The sequence below is a fragment of the Notolepis coatsorum genome, assembly GCF_963971535.1.
Source record: "Notolepis coatsorum genome assembly, chromosome: 17".
Classification (NCBI taxonomy): Eukaryota; Metazoa; Chordata; class Actinopteri; order Aulopiformes; family Paralepididae; genus Notolepis; species Notolepis coatsorum.
The window spans coordinates 12664728-12685365 of NC_140181.1; positions in this window are offsets into that span (position 1 = coordinate 12664728).

The window sequence follows — 20638 nt, forward strand, 5'->3', positions numbered from 1 at the left end:
AGCCCTGACGAGCCACCTCCCAACCAAGGAAACTATAAAAGAAGGAAGGGTCACCACGTCACTCTGTAGCGCTTGCCAAGTATGGAAACCTTCAGTTCACCCAACATTGAGTTGGAGGGGATCAGCCGTCTCCTCGTTTAATCATCTGTAATTTGTTGCATTGTTAACTAGCTAACGTTTGCTATATTGGTTGGTGTTCATTTCCTCAGATAGCTGGTATATTTAGAATTTTAATACAGTCTTCAATAAAACTGGCACCAAAGTCTGTCACCAAGCAGAGCATAGAACGCTGGGATTCTGACGTGATGACCCTTCCTTTTATAGTTTCCTTGCTCCCAACCTGGAAACAAGAGAAAACGGAACACAAACTAACCAGTAGGGGGGGGGGGTCGTCGCAGTGTTGAACTCAGTCCCATACACTCTCTTACCATCACTGTCTTATGTAGACGAGGCTGTGGCCCAGACCGCCGCCCCCGTCAAGCGTGTTAGGAGGACCCATGGCCCTCAGACCCGTGGCCCTCAGATCTGCGACCCTCTGACCCGTAAGGCTGCCATTCCCGCCCCCGACTCCAAAGAGGTGAAGTCGGGTGGGACCAGCACCAGGAGGAGAGGCCATCTCAGGGAGTTACACAACAGCAGGGAGCGGGAGCGCAGGTAAACAGTCAAGACATCAAAAACACCCAGATTTGTTTGATTAGATTAGATTAAAATGTATTGTCATCGGCAGTCAGGTGGCGTAGCGGAGATTGCGTTCGTCACCAACACCGGAGACGCTGGATTCGCCTGTTCGAATCCAGCTCAGAGCTCCGACGTTGTCACCAGCTTGGCTGGCCGTTCACACTAATACAATTGGCTGTATTAGAGGGTGGGGAAAGCTGGAGGGGTGGGTCCGGGTCGTTGTAAACAGCGACTCCTACAGTTCGGTCGGGGCGCCTGCTCAGCGCGGATAGGATCTAAGGGGGGTAGTGTGATCCTTCCACACGTTACACCCTCTCAGTGAGAGTCCGCGCTGCCAGGTGAAAAGAAGCGGTTGATTGGCTAGACGTGTGTCGGAGGAAGCACGTGATAGCCTCCACTCTCCCAGACCGACTGTGGGGGGTAAGTGCGCAGCGACCAGGAAGGGGATTGGGAATTGGCATAACGACTATCGGAGGAAAAAGGAGGGGGAAAAAGATTAAAAAAGAAAATTATTGTCATCATACAGCACAAGTACAGTACAATGCAAATAAGTTTTCCATCCAACCAGAGTGCAAATGTAACAGTAAAATGCAATAGCAATATACAATGTACAGGTGATAAACTGGGTATAAAATATATAAATTAGTACTACTGAGTAATGGTGCTAATCAGTGTGTACAGATTTGTAATATTAATATGTACAGTGATACAGGTATAAAGTATCTAAACTATTCCTTTACATTTTTATTTATTTATTGTAGCACACTAATAGGAACACGTCCACTTAGAAAAATGCCTGACCTCTATAATTCTATTCTGCATCATTACACTTAATAATAATAAACTTTATTTGTATAGCCTTTCATACAGAAACTGCAGCTCAAAGTGCTTCACAACCGAAAAAAGACAGGCATAAAATGAGCACATAAAGTGCAGACATATAAAATCACAGTTTTTTACATTAGGATCTAACATCCCAACAGGCCACCTTGTTTATGGTTTGATTCAGTTTTAAATAGACAATAATAAAAAGAGTAAAATAAAATAGACAGAGTAAAATAGTGCAATAGTGCAGTGCAATAAAATTGTAGAATAGAATAGATTAAAAAATATATATATTTTACAGTGCAATAAAATACTTCTGGACTACTGTTCAACGGTTCAAAGTCGTCTTTACCTTCTCTGTTTGGTATCCACAGTTTAAAACAGTCTTCCCTCCTGTTCTACACCCACTTTGACCCTTTTAACCTCCCACCCAGGGCAAACCTCCCTCTCAGGGTGCAGTTCCCTCTCTCAGGGTGCAGTTCTAGGCCGACAATTGATTGTAATCAAATAGCAGGTGATGAGCTACATGGCTTTGTGCCATATTGTTTGGCAAAACACGTCATGAGAATACGATGAATTGCCCATGTTGTTGTGCCAACAGGAGACGGATCCGCCTGTGCTGCAATGAGCTGAACATGCTGGTGCCATTATGTACCCAGGACACGGACAGAGCCACCACTCTGCAGATGACCGTTTCCTTTCTTAAGCACCTCGTGGATGTGCATGGAGATTCTCTCAAACAGGTAGAAATGAGAATGTTTTCCACAGCCTCTTGTCTTATCCTAATGTATATGAGGGCATGCTGAATGTAATGAGGGCATGCTGAATGTGATTTGACCAAAGCAGAGTATACACACAGACAGTGGAGCTGTTTGCAGATAGCGAGCATTTTGACTTGTTGCGTGGTGGCGATGTCTTGCAGATAATACAACTACAAGCACTGGCGGACTCAGGGGGGGGGGCAGGGGGGGCGGTCCCCCTGGTGCCCCCACGGTCGAAAAACGCGCGCTTAAGTGCCCTTTTGAGTGAAAGAAATTAGAGGATGTGCCCTATTGGTGCCCCCACAGTTGAAAAACGCGCGCTAAAGTGCCCTTTTGAGTGGCGAAAAATAGAAGGTGTGCCCTATTGGTGCTCTTCCAATGGTCTAAACTTGACCATGTGCCCCACGGTTAAATAATATCACGCAAAAGTGCCCTTTTGAGTGAAAGAAATTAGAGGACGTGCCCTATTGGTGCCCCTCTAATGGTTAAACGTGACCATGTGCCCCCACAGTTAAAAACATCGCGCTAAAATGCCCTTTTTGAGTGTTGAAAATGAGAGGACGTGCCCATTGGTGCTCTTCCAATGGTCTAAACTTGACCATGTGCCCCACGGCATGGTAAGATGGAGCAACTTCAAACAGAGACCACTGGAAGAGGCTTTCAGGAGGGCAGACTTAGAAGCCTGAAGGCCAAGCCAAAAGAGAACAGGAACGACAAAGAAACAGGGAGCTAATGACAAGACTGGTAGACATCACATTGTATCTTGCACGGCAAGATGGGGCGTTCAGGGGTCATGATGAAAGTGGTACAGTACATCTTTGAACAAAGGGAATTTCCTTGAACTTGTACAGCTACTTGCAAAATATGACTCCACCATCAAAATGCACCTTGATAAAATCAATCACATCCAGCCTCAACAGAAAAAACCACAGACATCACTGTTGTCCTACAAGACACAGAATGACACAATCAGTGCCCTTGCCACCTATGTCAGAAGAGTAATTCTCAAAGAAATGGAAGATTCCAAAATATTCTCCATTCTCTTGGATGAGACAACTGATGTTTCTCATGTCGAACAAGTGTCCTTTGTTGTTCGCTTTGTCCATCAGATGGAAATCAAGGAGATATTTTTACAAGTTTGTGATGTGAGTGGAACAACAGCAAAAGAATTGGAGAATGTTGTGATGACAGTCCTTGAGGAGAATGGATTAAAAGTGGAAGACATCAGGGGCCAAGGCTACGATGGAGCCGCAAATATGAGCGGAAGCTACAATGGTCTGCAGTCGCGAATTCAGAGCCACAATGAGAAAGCTTTATACGTGCACTGCCATGCCCACTGTCTCAACCTGGTCTTGGTGGAGAGTGCCAAATCAAGCCAGCATTTTGTTCGGTTTTTCAATTTAGTTGAAAATCTGTACACTTTCATATCCAGATCTCCAAAACGCCATGCTGCGTTTTTGAAAATGCAACAGACCATGTACCCTGGCCAAAGACTCTGTGAACTGAAAAGACTGTCTGACACACGGTGGGTGTGTAGAGAAGATGCTCTGAGATCCCTGAAGAAGGTCCTTTCTGCTGTGGTGAAGCTGCTTCAGAACATGGCTGATAGTGATCCACCAGACTCTGCAGCAGGTGATGCCCGGATGCTCTTGCGTAGCATAGATTTTGAATTTATGCTATGCATGGAGATTGCCACACCTGTCTTCAATGAGACTGCCATCGCATCTGCTTCACTTCAGAGAAAAGACCTTGACTTGTCAGCATCATACACCATTGTGGAGGGAGTCATACAAAGAGTGAAAGCAATGAGGAAGGATGAGGAGTTCAAGGTCCTTTTCTCAAAAGCAAAAGGGCAAGCAGAGGCAGCAGGCATTGAGGTGCCAGAAGAAATACCTGGACAAACAAGACGCAGGAAGGTACCTCAAAGGTACAGGTATAGCTCTCAATCTGCTACGGAGGACTACCAAGTCCAAGACTTGGAGGAGCACTACCGGGGAAAGGTGTTCTTTACCTTTCTTGACATACTCTCCCATGAGCTACACCGAAGATTCAAAGGGAAGGATGACACGCCTACTGGGTCAATCCTATCAGGTCTTCACTGCCTTACCATCTCAAGTCACTGGAAGGGCATGACAAACGACATAGCTGCTGTATCTGTCAGAGATGTGTGCCAGTTTTATGATGTAGAGGAAGAGAATGTTGTCACCGAACTCAAGGTATTCTACTCTTCATATGCTCTCCCCTCCAACAATGTCAAAGCTGCGCTTAAGTGCCTTAAAGACAATGATGTGGAATCTGTTTTCCCAAATATAACCATGCTCCTCAAAACATATGCTACAATACCAGTGACAACTGCTTCAGTAGAGCGATCATTCTCTAAACTGAAGCTGATCAAAACCCAGCTCAGAAACCGATGAGGGGAAAAAAGGCTCTCTGATCTTATGCTGCTTTCAATTGAGAGGGATATCCCAATTGATCATAATGAGGTCATTGACATATATAAACAGAGGACCAAAAGACGAATTCTGCTATGACTCCCCCACCCACCATCTCCCTTCCATTGCAGCAATGGAGAGCCAGCACATACTAATCTGTCCATGAAAATAACCAACATATTTTCATTAGAGGTGATAGAGGAGAGGACAGAGGATGGCAGGAGTTATCGGCAGTGTATTGGCCGATATGGCTCATAGACGATCAGTGATCGGTATCGGTGGCAAAAAACGTGATCGGGCATCCCTAGAAAAAGAGAACAACATATATGGCAATATTAGACCGAATTTAAAAAATAAATGATGCCATTGATCAGGGCGATTGTGGGGTGGGCGTTTTCTTGGACTTATCAAAGGCTACACCATTATGGCATAAGGGGTCTGGCTCTCAACTGGTTCAGTAGCTATTTACATGGTAGGCAACAGTATGTCGATATAAACAATCACAAATAAATAAAAATTTACATCAAATATGGGGTCCCACAGGGGTAAATTCTAGGGCCTTTACTATTCATTCTATATATAAATGACTTTGTCAACTCATCTGAAATTCTGTACAAAGTAATATTCGCTGATGACACAAATTTGTTTTTGTCACATAAAAATCCACTCGAGCTACAAGATTTACTCAACACTGAACTACAAAAAGTGGACACCTGGTTTAAATGCAATAAATTATCACTTAATCTCAGCAAAACAAACTTTATTGTTTTCCACTCAAATTGGATGCGCACAGATCATATGTGCATACAAATTAATGGAAAGGAGCTGTCAAGAGTGGTGTCCACAAAATTCCTGGGGGTCGTCATCGATGAGTCACTAAATTTCAAATGCCACATAAAATATCTACAAACAAAACTGTCCAAATATGTTGGCTTATTCTGTAAAATACGTAATTTTCTTCCCTTGCCTGCCCTTCTCACTCTATATAAAACCTTGTATGAACCACTCATTAATTATTGTAATGTCATATGGTGCAACACTTACCCCAGCCATCTCAAGAAACTTGAAAGCTTACAAAAGAAAATACTACAAGTAGTGTCATGGTCCCTCACGCCCTTTGTTCCATCGCTTTGGTCTCCTGAGGCTCGCTGAGTTTAACATGCATCAAAACGCATCAATTATGTATCAAGTTGTCAACAACATGAATCACAGACTGTCTGAGCTTGTCCCAGTCTGCCGACCACTGCACATCCACAACACAAGAAATAGGCATCTTATCTTTGGCAAGAGGAGAAAACTCAAATGTGCCAGCAGCCTAAGCATAGCATGCAGGGGCCCACAGATCTGGAACGAGCTCGAGGAGAGTCTGAAACTGTCTAAATCCTTCAAAACATTCAAAAAATCACTGAAAGAGGAACTGCTTAAATCATATCTCTAAATAGAATCATAACTTAGGTATAGAAATTGTCTGTATTTATGTATCTATGTTTTATGTCAGTTAGTAGGTAGGTGTGTAAGCCTACCCACGTTGTATGTTTTGTTTTGTTTTTGTTTTTGTTTATATTTTGTCTATATTTGTGATCAGGCTCCCTCCAAAAGCTTTAAATACCGGTAGCTTCTTGGGAGACCTGGCACATGCACACAATTGTCCCACACACACACACACACAAACACACGTTGTTGTTTCACATGAAGATATGTAACATGTAATATATTGTGTGTGTGTGTGTGTGTGTGTGTGTGTGTGTGTGTGTGTGTGTGTGTGTGTGTGTGTGTGTGTGTGTGTGTGTGTGTGTGTGTGTGTGTGTGTGTGTGTGTGTGTGTGTGTGTGTGTGTGTGTGTGTGTGTGTGTGTGTGTGTGTGTGTGTGAATAAATTCATTCATTCATTCATTCATTCATTCATTCATTCATTCATTCATTCATTCATTCATTCATTCATTCATTCATTCATTCATTTATTCATGCCCATGGTGCTTTGCTGTTCTCTCTATTACAGGGCTTTCCAGAACAGCCTCTATTGAAAATACCCCTCCACCAGGAAACAACAGAGACAACAAGCAGAAGAGAGAAGAGTGAGAGAGCAGGAGAGTGACCTCCAAAACACCACATTACCTCACCTTTTGTTCAATTTATTTATTGTTAATTTATTTATTTATATTTATTTATTTAACCTTCCGGTGGCCGGTGTTCATTGTGGCCTAGCTATGGACGGGTAGCTGTAAGACAAACGTATCGGGTATTGATTAATAGGCAGACACATTTATTATGTGATCTGACATTTTATTCAGCTTCACAAAGTTGTGATTTTATGTTATGGACCCAGAGCCAACAGAGTGTTTGTGCGACAGAGTGCTTTACAGGAATTCATATGCAGGTGGCACTATTCCTCTATGAAAGAAACGTTACAAGTTCCACAATGAGTTTTAAATAGTTGTTTTTATGAAAAGAAAAAGAAAAAGTACTTATGGCAAATGTGTATACATTGTTCTGTTCAAAGTATACAGTTTACCATGCAGTTTATGATTGATCTGTTTTTATATGTGTATATGTTCCACTGTTTTTTAAATTAATAGATCATCTTTGACTGTGTTTGATATTTGAAAATAAATGACCACTTGTCTTGACTCAAATGATAATTCCGTTATTATAGGAAAATAATTTTTGTAAATTTGGTAGAAAAGAGTCATGTTTTACTGAAAAGTGGCTTTATTTGATATTTCTTACAACATGGCGCTGTAGCAACTTACTGTACATACAACAGTCACCCACAAATAATAAATAGTATTTAAAGTCATGTATATTTAATAGTTAGCACCGGTAGTACATACATTTACATTTAGTCTTTTAGCTGACTCTTTTATCCAAAGCGACAAGTCAGCAGGAAGGGTACAACTCTTTCAGCTGGGTAACAATATTCATCAAACAGTGTTGAAACTTGGGTGCTGCAGTGTTGAGTGCATAGTAGTAGAGACATATTAGTATAGTAGGTAGTAATATAGACAAGGAAGATTAATTAGTGGAGGAGTGCATCATAGTAGAAGACCCTACTGCAACCAGAGTGGCCCCTGCACAGGGTTAGTTCACTACAGAACACTGGACTTAACAACAGGGGTCAGTTCACTTCAGAACACTGGGCTTAACAACAGGGGTCAGTTCACTTCAGAACACTGGACTTTGCTGATGACAGTATTATCCGATCTCTTCTCAGTCAGTCAGATAAATCACATGGACCCATAATACAAGACTTTGTAGACTGGTGTGATGGCTGTTTTCTGGATTTAAATGTATCCAAAACCAAAGAAATTATTATCTCACCAAAACACATAGAAGTCGCCCCAACAACCATCCACGGAGCTGAGGTGGAAATTGTCCAGAACTACAAATACTTAGGAACTGTGTTTGATGACAAACTTAAATTTAGTGACAACACAGATGTTATAATAAAGAATTGTGACAATGATTTATTCTTCCTTTATTGAGAGTATTTTAACCTTTTCATTTGTATGCTGGTTCACATCCCTCTGTCAAAGAGACAAGAACAAACTGCAAGGTGTTGTCAACCTTGACTAAAAAATTATCGGCAGAACACAAAGATCCCTAATGCAGTTTTTCAATGCTCAAGTGCTCAAGAAAGCACATAAAATAATTGATGACCCCACACATGTCCTTCGTGTGTGTTTTGACCTGCTGCCCTCAGGAAAGCGCTTTAGACAGCCTGTCTGTAAAACAAACAGAAGAAAGTTTGGGTTTGTTCCAGAGGCCATTCGACTGGTGAATGGCCACAGTCCAAGGAAAGGTCAGTTTACTAACGTGCACCCTTTGACCCCTTGATTATAATTTTTTTGACAAAAGTGCACTTTTCTATACTGACCAAATCTATTTATTTATTTATTGGACAGATCAACAGTGTAGGGATCCCGTTCTGGCAGTGTCATGTCTCTTGTGCTTTGAAGTGTCATGTATGTCTCTTGTCCCTGTTTTGTCCTGTTTTGTCTTGAATGAGAAATGCAGCTGTTTGCCGTATCATGCTCTAAATTGCCCCTTGCGGGACTAATAAAGTTTTTTGAATTTAATTGAATTAACAACAGGGTCAGTTCACTACAGAACACTGGACTTAACAACAGGGTTAGTGCACTACAGAACACTGGACTTAACAACAGGGTTAGTTCACTACAGAACACTGGACTTAACAACAGGGTCAGTTCACTACAGAACACTGGACTGAACAACAGGGTTAGTTCACTACAGAACACTGGACTTAACAACAGGGTCAGTTCACTACAGAACACTGGACTGAACAACAGGGTTAGTTCACTACAGAACACTGGACTTAACAACAGGGTCAGTTCACTACAGAACACTGGACTTAACAACAGGTTCAGTTCACTACAGAACACTGGACTGAACAACAGGGTTAGTTCACTACAGAACACTGGACTTAATAACAGGGTTAGTTCACTACAGAACACTGGACTTAACAACAGGTTCAGTTCACTACAGAACACTGGTCTGAAATGACCTTTTTTTCCCGACTTAGTAAAAATAAAAAGCATTTAAATATGGGTTTTAAAGTGGACCGTGAACTGGGCATTACCGCTACCGGGTGCGACAGTCGTTCAGGAGGTAGAGCGGTTGTCTGGTAGGTCTGGAAGGTTCCCGGTTTGATTCCCGCTCCTCCCGGGCAGCACGTCGAAGTGTCCTTGAGCAAGACACTTAACCCCTAATTGCTCCTGATGAGCAGGTTGTGCACCTTGCATGGTTGCCTCTGCTGTCGGTGTCTGAATGTGTGAGTGAATGGGTGAATGTGAGGTACAAAATTGTAAAGTGATTTGAATAAAATGCACCATTTACCGCTAAATGGAGACTTTGGGAAACAAGCCTAGGTTTCTTTGGAAATGTTGTTACATCTTTTGACACAATCGTCAAATGAATTGCTTTAATTGATTGGGATAACGTGAAAGCCAATCAAATCAAAATCAGTTCTATCTACGGTGAAACCACCGCCATTATTCCTCTCGGATAATCATGTTAAACCCAGATTCGGCTCAAACAAGGGACTAAACACGTTTCGCAATTATGCCACATCAATGTGGAACGGCCTACCCAAAGCTGTAAAGGAATGTGAATCACTACCCACTTTTAAAAACACTCTCAAAGAACACCTACGGGAGACTGCAATTCGAAACTGGCCCCTACAAATGTCCTAACCCAGTTGTACAGTAAATTACCAAGTATGGCTTTGTCAGTATTCCAATGTACAGTGTACAGTGTCCCCCCCCCTACCCAACCCCCCCCCCCCACCACCTCCAATGTACAGCCCCCACCCACCCAACCTCCTCCAATGTACAGTTTCTATGTCAAATGTATATACACTCTTTTTCTGGACACTTTTTGTATCACAAACAGTACTGTATTTGCAAATCTGATATGTCATAAATGTATAGATGTAGCAGTACTGTCTATCTGTATGTCATGTATGTCATATATGTTATGATGAATTGAAAATGGGGGACCCTGATGTAAACAAGACAAAAGTCTTTCTCTGGTCTGCATCCCCTTAACAATTGTGTGTATTGAGCTGTACTGTACTGTACCCATTCTGAAATCTGTTAATAAACTTTTCAATCAATCAATCAATCAATGTCCAGATGATTTATTTTCAGTCCAGTGTGTCTGAAGAAAACAACGCTGTAAATACCGTTTAGGTTTGAGTCAGTTGTTGCCTATTATGCGGTCATTTGCACGTCTTTCTTTGTACAAAGCCTGGCTGATATTTTTAGCACAGGAGCTCTTGACTAGCTTCTCTCCCTTTCTTTCTATTCCTCGTAGCAGAAGATAAAAAGTGAAATCAGTTGCCTGTCTGGTCTTCCTGTAGGACAGAGTCACAGTGACATGAACATCACTGAGATGTCTCTCTACCCCCCACTCTCCCTCTCTCTTTCTCTCCCTCCTTCCCTCTCTCCCCCTCTTTCTGTTTATCTCCCTCCTTCCCTCTCTCACCTTCTCTGTTTCTCTCCCTCCCCCTTTCTCTTTCTCTCTCCCTCTCTCTACTCTCTTTCTCTCACTCCCTCTCTCTCTCTTCCTTTTTCTTTCTGTAGCCTATGTGTGCGAAGACGCTCTCTGATTGACTAGCCGCGTACAGCGAAGACCCTCTCTGATTGGTTTAGCGCCGAAGGGTCTCTTCCGCCTTGTACATATAAAAATCACGCGGCAACAACCAGGCAACTCACGTCGTCATTAGTCTCGCGTTCTTTGGAACCGGTTTCGGAGCACGAGCCTTTTCTCACGAAAGGTACTGACACTGTGGCTGACAGTCACAGACAGTGGTAATATAATCAACCAGGTACTTAGTTAGTTATTTTCGGGAAGCTATTTTTGCTATGGCGCCGCCTGATTATTATTGAGCTGTACTATACTGTACCCATTCTGCAATCTTAAAGTTTTCAATCAATCAATCAATCAATTAATATCGGCTATTTCTGAATCGAGATCGAAAGCTAACTAGCTAAGCTAACTAGCTAACTGTTGGGCTAAGTTAGCTGTTGACTGAAGGCAGCTAGAGGGTAATATATGGTTGAGTTTGTTTAATAACCAAAACGGTTTAGAAAACTCTTGACTTGACTTGACTAGTAGTGAGAACTACTAATGTTAGTTGATCTTGAGGGTTTTGTTTAACATGGAAACAAGTGGGGGTGATTGATTGATTGATTGATTGAAAATGTTAACAGATTGCAGAATGGGTACAATACAGTACGGCTCAATACACACAATTGTTAAGGGGATGCAGACCAGAGAAAGACTTTCGTCTTGTTTACATCAGGCTCCCCCATTTTCAATTCATCATATTATCAAATTATATTATTATTATGATGGTGATACTTGCTTCCCGACTTGACTTTGTGGCATGCGTCTCGGTACATAATAATACTTTATTTATACAGCACCTTTCATACAGGAATTGCAACTCAAAGTGTTTCACAGCAAATAGTATAAAATAAACATAGGCATACAATTAGTATACAGTTGACAACAGAATAAAATAAATGCATAATACCAACCAGCAAGGGTGGTGGACTCGAGCTGCAATTCTATATGAATCCGATGCCAGAATTCAAAACGCTGTATTTGAACTCTGCTATCTTTTACTGTTTGGACGGTTGTTGTACCGATGCTGTTTGTTGGCAAATCTCTGCTTCTAAAAACGTTGCATGGAGCCTGTTGTTATGTCACTGATAACCAGGTGCTGTCCACCCTGTTCCCTCTCTCCTCTCTCTAGAGTTGAGCATGGCAGCATTTTCAGCAGCTTGTCAAACCATCCACATGTCACCTTTACCTGAAGAATATGACAGTGACTCTGTTGGGGTGGCTGAGAGTCCAGATGTGTGCATGACGTGTGACCAGGGACAGATTCTGGTCTCTGAGCCAGATGTGATGGACATGGCAGAAGTGGAATACACACATCTTCAGCACATCATCCAGACACACATGGAGGCACAAGGTGCAGAATCAGATGCCAGATTTCTAGATGCTGTATTTACGCTGGGAAATCTTGCCACTCAACCAGGGGCCATGATCTATGATGCTGAATCAACGGTGGATTTGCTCTCCTCGACTGAAGCTATCGATCTTTCAATTTCAACCGATATCATATCGGAGCCAACAAGTCACCTACAATATGTGACGGTTCAAGACATGAAAACGGTTTCGGCCGGTGACCATGTGGGTATCTTAGGAGAACGGACCCCGACCGGCAGCAGAGAGGTCCCGGCGGGTACTGTCCTGGACAAAGTGAATGTCACCCGGTTAGAAGCACTTGTCAACAGTCCCCACCCTCATGCTCGAGTGTGTTTGGAGAACAGATACAACTCCCTGCCTGATGACGTCCCCAGACAACAAGATGTCAAGTATGATCCACAGAGGTAGTATTACCCCTTTTTTATTTTTTATTATTTAACCTTTATTTAACCAGGCAGGTCGGTTAACAAACACATTTTTATTTTCAATAATGGCCTGGATAGAGGACAAAAGGTCCCCTCAAAGGGTAACAGGGTGAAACACACATCAAACAACCACATCAAATTACAAAGGGGCATACATGAAGCAGAACAGTCAAATTGCAGTTAAAAGGCTGTGTGACAGTTGCAGGTGTACTGTAAGAGTTGTGTAAACGACTCCATTTGTTCATGATTTTGTTACGTTCAATGATTCCTTTCTGTAAATTAGGCATTCGAGGATTCAATAACGGATGCATTCATTATTCAACCAGAAAATGCGGAAATTGATTAAGACTGTTTTGGATTTTCTTTTCTCTTTAAACCTGAACTGTTAGCTGAATTGTTGAAATAGTTTATCCCGCGTTTCACAAGATTTTGTAAATGCAAAGTGATTGGCCTCAAGCCAAACTAAATGTATTGAATTAATTCTAAACAATCATAATGATCACAGTGCTCACGCCTCCTTGATTCATATAAGGCATAGCACTGATATCCGGTGCTTCACAATCGTAAATAAGAAGTGATCAGCATAGAAACGTTTATTGACTTCATTCTACAATCACAATGAATACTGTGCTCATGCCTAATAAATACTATAAATCATAGACTGATAAAAGTCGAGACTTTAAATGATTTGGTCAGAGCAACCAGAGGATATTTGACTATTGAGTTCTTATGCTCAGAATGTATTCCTTCTCTTCTGTGCTTCAGCTTTCTGAACAGATCCGGACTCAGTTGTGTCTTCCCCCACAACTACGCGCTCAGCTACAGCTCTGAGAAGCTCAATCAGCGCATCACTCTCTGCGACCAGCAGCAGGCGGTGAAACGTAAAGATCTGCATCTACATTTCTACCCTTTTCCTTCTTTGTGTCTGCCATGTAGTACTGGATACCGTTCACATTTACCAGTTCCTTTAATTCGGCATCGGTACCCAGCGCGGTACCTTTTTGTGGTACCTAACACTCTGTAATAACAAACATTTTTTATTTCAGTTGTAGAAGTCCAAACTTCTCAATATCAACATTGGTATTTATTTAGAACATTTAGTTAGTTATGGTTGTCACACAAAATGTATTATGTTTTTACATTTTCAAATATCAACATTATCTGGCCATCCTCAGTAAATATTATCAAACTCCTCTGACCTCATCTGGTCTTTCCAAAGACCCAAGAGACGGGACAGTAATATATATATTTGTGGAAAAGGCTCCCTCTTGTCTAGTATATTACACTCTTATATTAAACATGTAAAGGTACAGAAATTTGCTACCGATTGATCTAGCATGAGGTTCGGTACCCAACCCTACTGGATATATATGTTATTTTTTGGGGGGACACACACATGAAACTATTTAAATAATCAAATAATGTATTAACAAAAGTAATTAAATAAACTAAATACTACAAGGTAGGTATGGGTGAGTGTCAGTAAATCAGTGGTGTACGTTGGTGGCTGGGTGTGTGTAGAATATGTGGTGTGTGTTGTAAGGTGTCAACTAATCCATGCATCAAATCAACAAGAAGGTGTTGCAGCAAGAGGGAGACCACATTGATCCTGGCAGCAGACTTTATACTGGGGCAGACTCCACAGCCCTGACGAGCCACCTCCCAACCAAGGAAACTATAAAAGAAGGAAGGGTCACCACGTCACTCTGTAGCGCTTGCCAAGTATGGAAACCTTCAGTTCGCCCAACATTGAGTTGGAGGGGATCAGCCGTCTCCTCGTTTAATCATCTGTAATTTGTTGCATTGTTAACTAGCTAACGTTTGCTATATTGGTTGGTGTTAATTTCCTCAGATAGCTGGTATATTTAGAATTTTAATACAGGCTTCAATAAAACTGGCACCAAAGTCTGTCACCAAGCAGAGCATAGAACGCTGGGATTCTGACGTGATGACCCTTCCTTTTATAGTTTCCTTGCTCCCAACCTGGAAACAAGAGAAAACGGAACACAAACTAACCAGTAGGGGGGGGGGGGCGTCGCAGTGTTGAACTCAGTCCCATACACTCTCTTACCATCACTGTCTTATGTAGACGAGGCTGTGGCCCAGACCGCCGCCCCCGTCAAGCGTGTTAGGAGGACCCATGGCCCTCAGACCCGTGGCCCTCAGATCTGCGACCCTCTGACCCGTAAGACTGCCATTCCCGCCCCCGACTCCAAAGAGGTGAAGTCGGGTGGGACCAGCACCAGGAGGAGAGGCCAGCTCAGGGAGTTACACAACAGCAGGGAGCGGGAGCGCAGGTAAACAGTCAAGACATCAAAAACACCCAGATTTGTTTGATTAGATTAGATTAGATTAAAATGTATTGTCATCAGCAGTCAGGTGGCGTAGCGGAGATTGCGTTCGTCACCAACACCGGAGACGCTGGATTCGCCTGTTCGAATCCAGCTCACAGCTCCGACGTTGTCACCAGCTTGGCTGGCCGTTCACACTAATACAATTGGCTGTATTAGAGGGTGGGGAAAGCTGGAGGGGTGGGTCCGGGTCGTTGTAAACAGCGACTCCTACAGTTCGGTCGGGGCGCCTGCTCAGCGCGGATAGGATCTAAGGGGGGTAGTGTGATCCTTCCACACGTTACACCCTCTCAGTGAGAGTCCGCGCTGCCAGGTGAAAAGAAGCGGTTGATTGGCTAGACGTGTGTCGGAGGAAGCACGTGATAGCCTCCACTCTCCCAGACCGACTGTGGGGGGTAAGTGCGCAGCGACCAGGAAGGGGATTGGGAATTGGCATAACGACTAACATTGGGATGGGAGAAAATCGGAGGAAAAAGGAGGGGGAAAAAGATTAAAAAAAAATGTATTGTCATCATACAGCACAAGTACAGTACAATGCAAATAAGTTTTGCATCCAACCAGAGTGCAAATGTAACAGTAAAATGCAATAGCAATATACAATGTACAGGTGATAAACTGGGTATAAAATATATAAATTAGTACTACTGAGTAATAGTGCTAATCAGTGTGTACAGATTTGTAATATTAATATGTACAGTGATACAGGTATAAAGTATCTAAACTATTCCTTTACATTTTTATTTATTTATTGTAGCACACTAATAGGAACACGTCCACTTAGAAAAATGCCTGACCTCTGTAAGATTCTGATCAAACTGGCCAGTATCACGTCTTCGTCTGTTTGGCCCCCATCCAATTCCTCTGCGTTGTGTACTTTTAATGGTCCTGACGTCTCCGATACTGGTAGATAAGATCCTTATCTTCCCCCGTTAGTGCAATCCATAAACCATAATAACTCTCCACTTCAGTAAGAATTCGACACCTCGACACTGTGAGATACCTTATGAGGAGAAGCGTTGTTTTATTTCTCTAAACAGAAACCTCAGCTCAGATGTTAACAGATGTTATTGTCCTTAAAGAGTCTATTCTAATGATCTTTCGGTGTGTTCAGATTATCGTCCTTTTGCTGTTCAGTCCAATAGTGTTCAGGCCAGTTCGTTAGCCGAACCCTCCTCGTGTTAGCCGAAGCTACTGTAATGATGATGTGGCATTCTCCCTTCCCCCCCCCTCCGTGGTGGAGGAGGAAGAGTCTCTCCTCTGTGTGATCTCAGTCCTACTCGCTCTTGGTCAGATTCTGGTCTGAGTCAGATTCTAGTCTGCTCAACACCCGGAAACACTGTTCGACTTATAGATGTTCGTCGTCGCAACGACGGCCCCGCCTTCTGGTTGTCATGCAACGTGTTGTCATGACAACTGCATAACCTTTAACACTAATAAACTCACGTTTCATTAAGATGAACCTCTCTCCCTCCTGTCCTGGGAGACAGTACACTCTAATCTCAGATGTTCTTCTAAGGAATTCATAACAAAACCCTCGCTGACGCGGCCTGTGCCTGTGAAACCACTGGTTCCACCACCGTTCTATCACCGTCTCCTGCTTCCATGCACATTTCGATCTACCATTTTAGCTGTGGTCATCTCTCCCCAATCTATACATCACATACATTGAAAAAGCACCGTTTTCTCTCAATCCCCCCTTGATTCTTATCACCCCTCAGAATCATAAGACTACTTGGTTTTTCAATTAATTATACACAAAAATAGACTCATAACAATTAGGGCCCTGCCGTCTGCTGTTTTCCTTTTGTTTTCCATTACCCGCATCACACCCAAACCAGAAAGGATAAACAACGGTCATGGAGGAGAGAGAGAGAGAGAGACAGAGAAAAACACAGATTGCAACTTTTCAGACGACACACCTAAACCCTTCGGCCCCCCTATTCGGTACCCCACGTCCAAATCAGAGCGCTCCCTTCCCTCTCTTACAGTACACCTCCCATCTCGGGCCGGTCCCGTCTTCTAGGGCAAGGGCCCCTTTCAGTGACGGCTCCTTTCCTGAGCTGGTCCCCCTCCCAGGGCGCGGTCCCCTAGGCAAAAATGTCTCCCCTGGTCTGCTACTGCTCAGTGTCTCTGGCTGTCCTCTCCACATCTGCTCCTCCACCGCCGCCGTCTCCTCTCTCTCGTCGTGGATCATCTGTGGACCAGGCTGCGGTGCCTGGCCCCTGCGGCTTCCTCCTCCTCCAGTCTGTCTCCTGGCCATCTCCATCGCTGTCGGTGTCTTTCCCCCCTTGAAAGCAGAAACACAACACCGGCAGTCGTCTGTCCATTCGACTTCCCTTGTTTTGCTATTAGTCTACCATGGCTTTGGGCCTGCAGCTCGTTCTCTATATATTTTTTTCCTCTGCAAGCCCCTATTTGTTCTCTATTAGTCCCCCACCTTCTCAACACCCATATCTAATCCTACAGGGCTGTTCCCTGTTTTGTTGTCTTCCGGCGTGACACCAGCAGCTAAACGATACCCACTCGGCGCTCTACGTTTGTCCCACGGGTGACCCCCAGCGCGCGCCAGTTCTTTCTGGTGACGTGTCCCCTCAAGACTCTGCCTATTTATTAGGTGTGAGAAGGCCCCACTGGAATTCAAACTCCCTCTTTATTCTAATTAACCCATTCAAATAACTGCACCATCTTTCTGTGCAATTCTTATTTAATCATTGTCTAATTAAACTCTATATCTAATATTATTATTATAATAATAATCCACTCTGTGCTAAATATTCCCCTATGGGTAATGAAAACTCCCCAGCACTACCCCCCCTCCACCACTAGGTGGCGACCTACTCCTCCTCTATGGTGGTTTAGTTGACGTGTCACTTCCTGATTCTAAACCCCTCGTGGCTCTGCGGCCATTTTGACTCGGTGCAAATGGCTACTCTCTCAACAAACGGCCGCTGCCCTTCCTTCCAAGGCCTGAAAACACAGCTGTTTTTTCCTCTCTTTCCTATCCATTATCAGGGGACGCTTTCTCAGACTAATACTCTTGCCTGATCGGACATAATACACACTGGTACAATCTCCTTTCGACTTTCCTTCTGTTATGAAAACAGTCCCGCCATAACAATTTTTCGATCTGATTCAAGCGCCCCCCCCCCCCCCCCCCTTTCCTCATCTCGCATTTACCCTCCTTAAACCAAAACTGTGCAGCCTGCCTCGTTTGCTTTTCATTCTCTGTAGATAACACCCTCGATTTCCACCATGGCTCTCTGCTCATATTATCACAGCTGGCATTCTCTGTGTCGAACTAGAAATGTTTACGTTTACGGATTCACTATCTGTTCGTTTTTATTTGGCTTGAAAAAATCAAAACAACCGTGTGCACAGTGAACTCACATTTTTGATCGGAGCGCTGTTTCCCCTACAGCGCTGGTTCGCCTCCTGACCGCTCGACTCGCCGCTCTCCCAGGGCTGGCCGGCCTTGCTTCGATCATGATTCTCCCACACATTGATGACTGTTGTCCACTGTCGCCCCATTATTGAAAAAGTCTTTATCCGTTGTTCTTATCTCTTGCAAATCCGGCTGTCATCAACAACCAACTGTTCCCGTTGTTTTAATCTCTTGCAAATCCGGGTCACGGCACCAACTGTAAGATTCTGATCAAACTGGCCAGTATCACGTCTTCGTCTGTTTGGCCCCCATCCAATTCCTCTGCGTTGTGTACTTTTAATGGTCCTGACGTCTCCGATACTGGTAGATAAGATCCTTATCTTCCCCCGTTAGTGCAATCCATAAACCATAATAACTCTCCACTTCAGTAAGAATTCGACACCTCGACACTGTGAGATACCTTATGAGGAGAAGCGTTGTTTTATTTCTCTAAACAGAAACCTCAGCTCAGATGTTAACAGATGTTATTGTCCTTAAAGAGTCTATTCTAATGATCTTTCGGTGTGTTCAGATTATCGTCCTTTTGCTGTTCAGTCCAATAGTGTTCAGGCCAGTTCGTTAGCCGAACCCTCCTCGTGTTAGCCGAAGCTACTGTAATGATGATGTGGCATTCTCCCTTCCCCCCCCCTCCGTGGTGGAGGAGGAAGAGTCTCTCCTCTGTGTGATCTCAGTCCTACTCGCTCTTGGTCAGATTCTGGTCTGAGTCAGATTCTAGTCTGCTCAACACCCGGAAACACTGTTCGACTTATAGATGTTCGTCGTCGCAACGACGGCCCGCCTTCTGGTTGTCATGCGACGTGTTGTCATGACAACTGCATAACCTTTAACACTAATAAACTCACGTTTCATTAAGATGAACCTCTCTCCCTCCTGTCCTGGGAGACAGTACACTCTAATCTCAGATGTTCTTCTAAGGAATTCATAACAAAACCCTCGCTGACGCGGCCTGTGCCTGTGAAACCACTGGTTCCACCACCGTTCTATCACCGTCTCCTGCTTCCATGCACATTTCGATCTATCATTTTAGCTGTGGTCATCTCTCCCCAATCTATACATCACATACATTGAAAAAGCACCGTTTTCTCTCACCTCTATAATTCTATTCTGCATCATTACACTTAATAATAATAAACTTTATTTGTATAGCACCTTTCATACAGAAACTGCTGCTCAAAGTGCTTCACAACCGAAAAAAGACAGGCATAAAATGAGCACATAAAGGGTGCAGTTCCCTCTCTCAGGGTGCAGTTCTAGGCCGACAATTGATTGTAATCAAATAGCAGGTGATGAGCTACATGGCTTTGTGCCATATTGTTTGGCAAAACACGTCATGAGAATACGATGAATTGCCCATGTTGTTGTGCCAACAGGAGACGGATCCGCCTGTGCTGCAATGAGCTGAACATGCTGGTGCCATTATGTACCCAGGACACGGACAGAGCCACCACTCTGCAGATGACCGTTTCCTTTCTTAAGCACCTTGTGGATGTGCATGGAGATTCTCTCAAACAGGTAGAAATGAGAATGTTTTCCACAGCCTCTTGTCTCATCCTAATGTATATGAGGGCATGCTGAATGTAATGAGGGCATGCTGAATGTGATTTGACCAAAGCAGAGTATACACACAGACAGTGGAGCTGTTTGCAGATAGCGAGCATTTTGACTTGTTGCGTGGTGGCGATGTCTTGCAGATAATACAACTACAAGCACTGGCGGACTCAGGGGGGGGGGGGCAGGGGGGGCGGTCCCCCTGGTGCCCCCACGGTTGAAAAACGCGTGCTAAAGTGCCCTTTTGAGTGAAAGAAATTAGAGGATGTGCCCTATTGGTGCCCCCACGGTTGAAAAACGCGCGCTTAAATGCCCTTTTGAGTGAAATAAATTAGAGGATGTGCCCTATTGGTGCCCCCACAGTTGAAAAACGCGTGCTAAAGTGCCCTTTTGAGTGAAAGAAATTAGAGGATGTGCCCTATTGGTGCCCCCACAGTTGAAAAACGCGCGCTAAAGTGCCCTTTTGAGTGAAAGAAATGAGAGGATGTGCCCTATTGGTGCCCCCACAGTTGAAAAACGCGTGCTAAAGTGCCCTTTTGAGTGGCGAAAAATAGAAGGTGTGCCCTATTGGTGCTCTTCCAATGGTCTAAACTTGACCATGTGCCCCACGGTTAAAAACATTGCGCTAAAATGCCCTTTTTGAGTGTTGAAAATGAG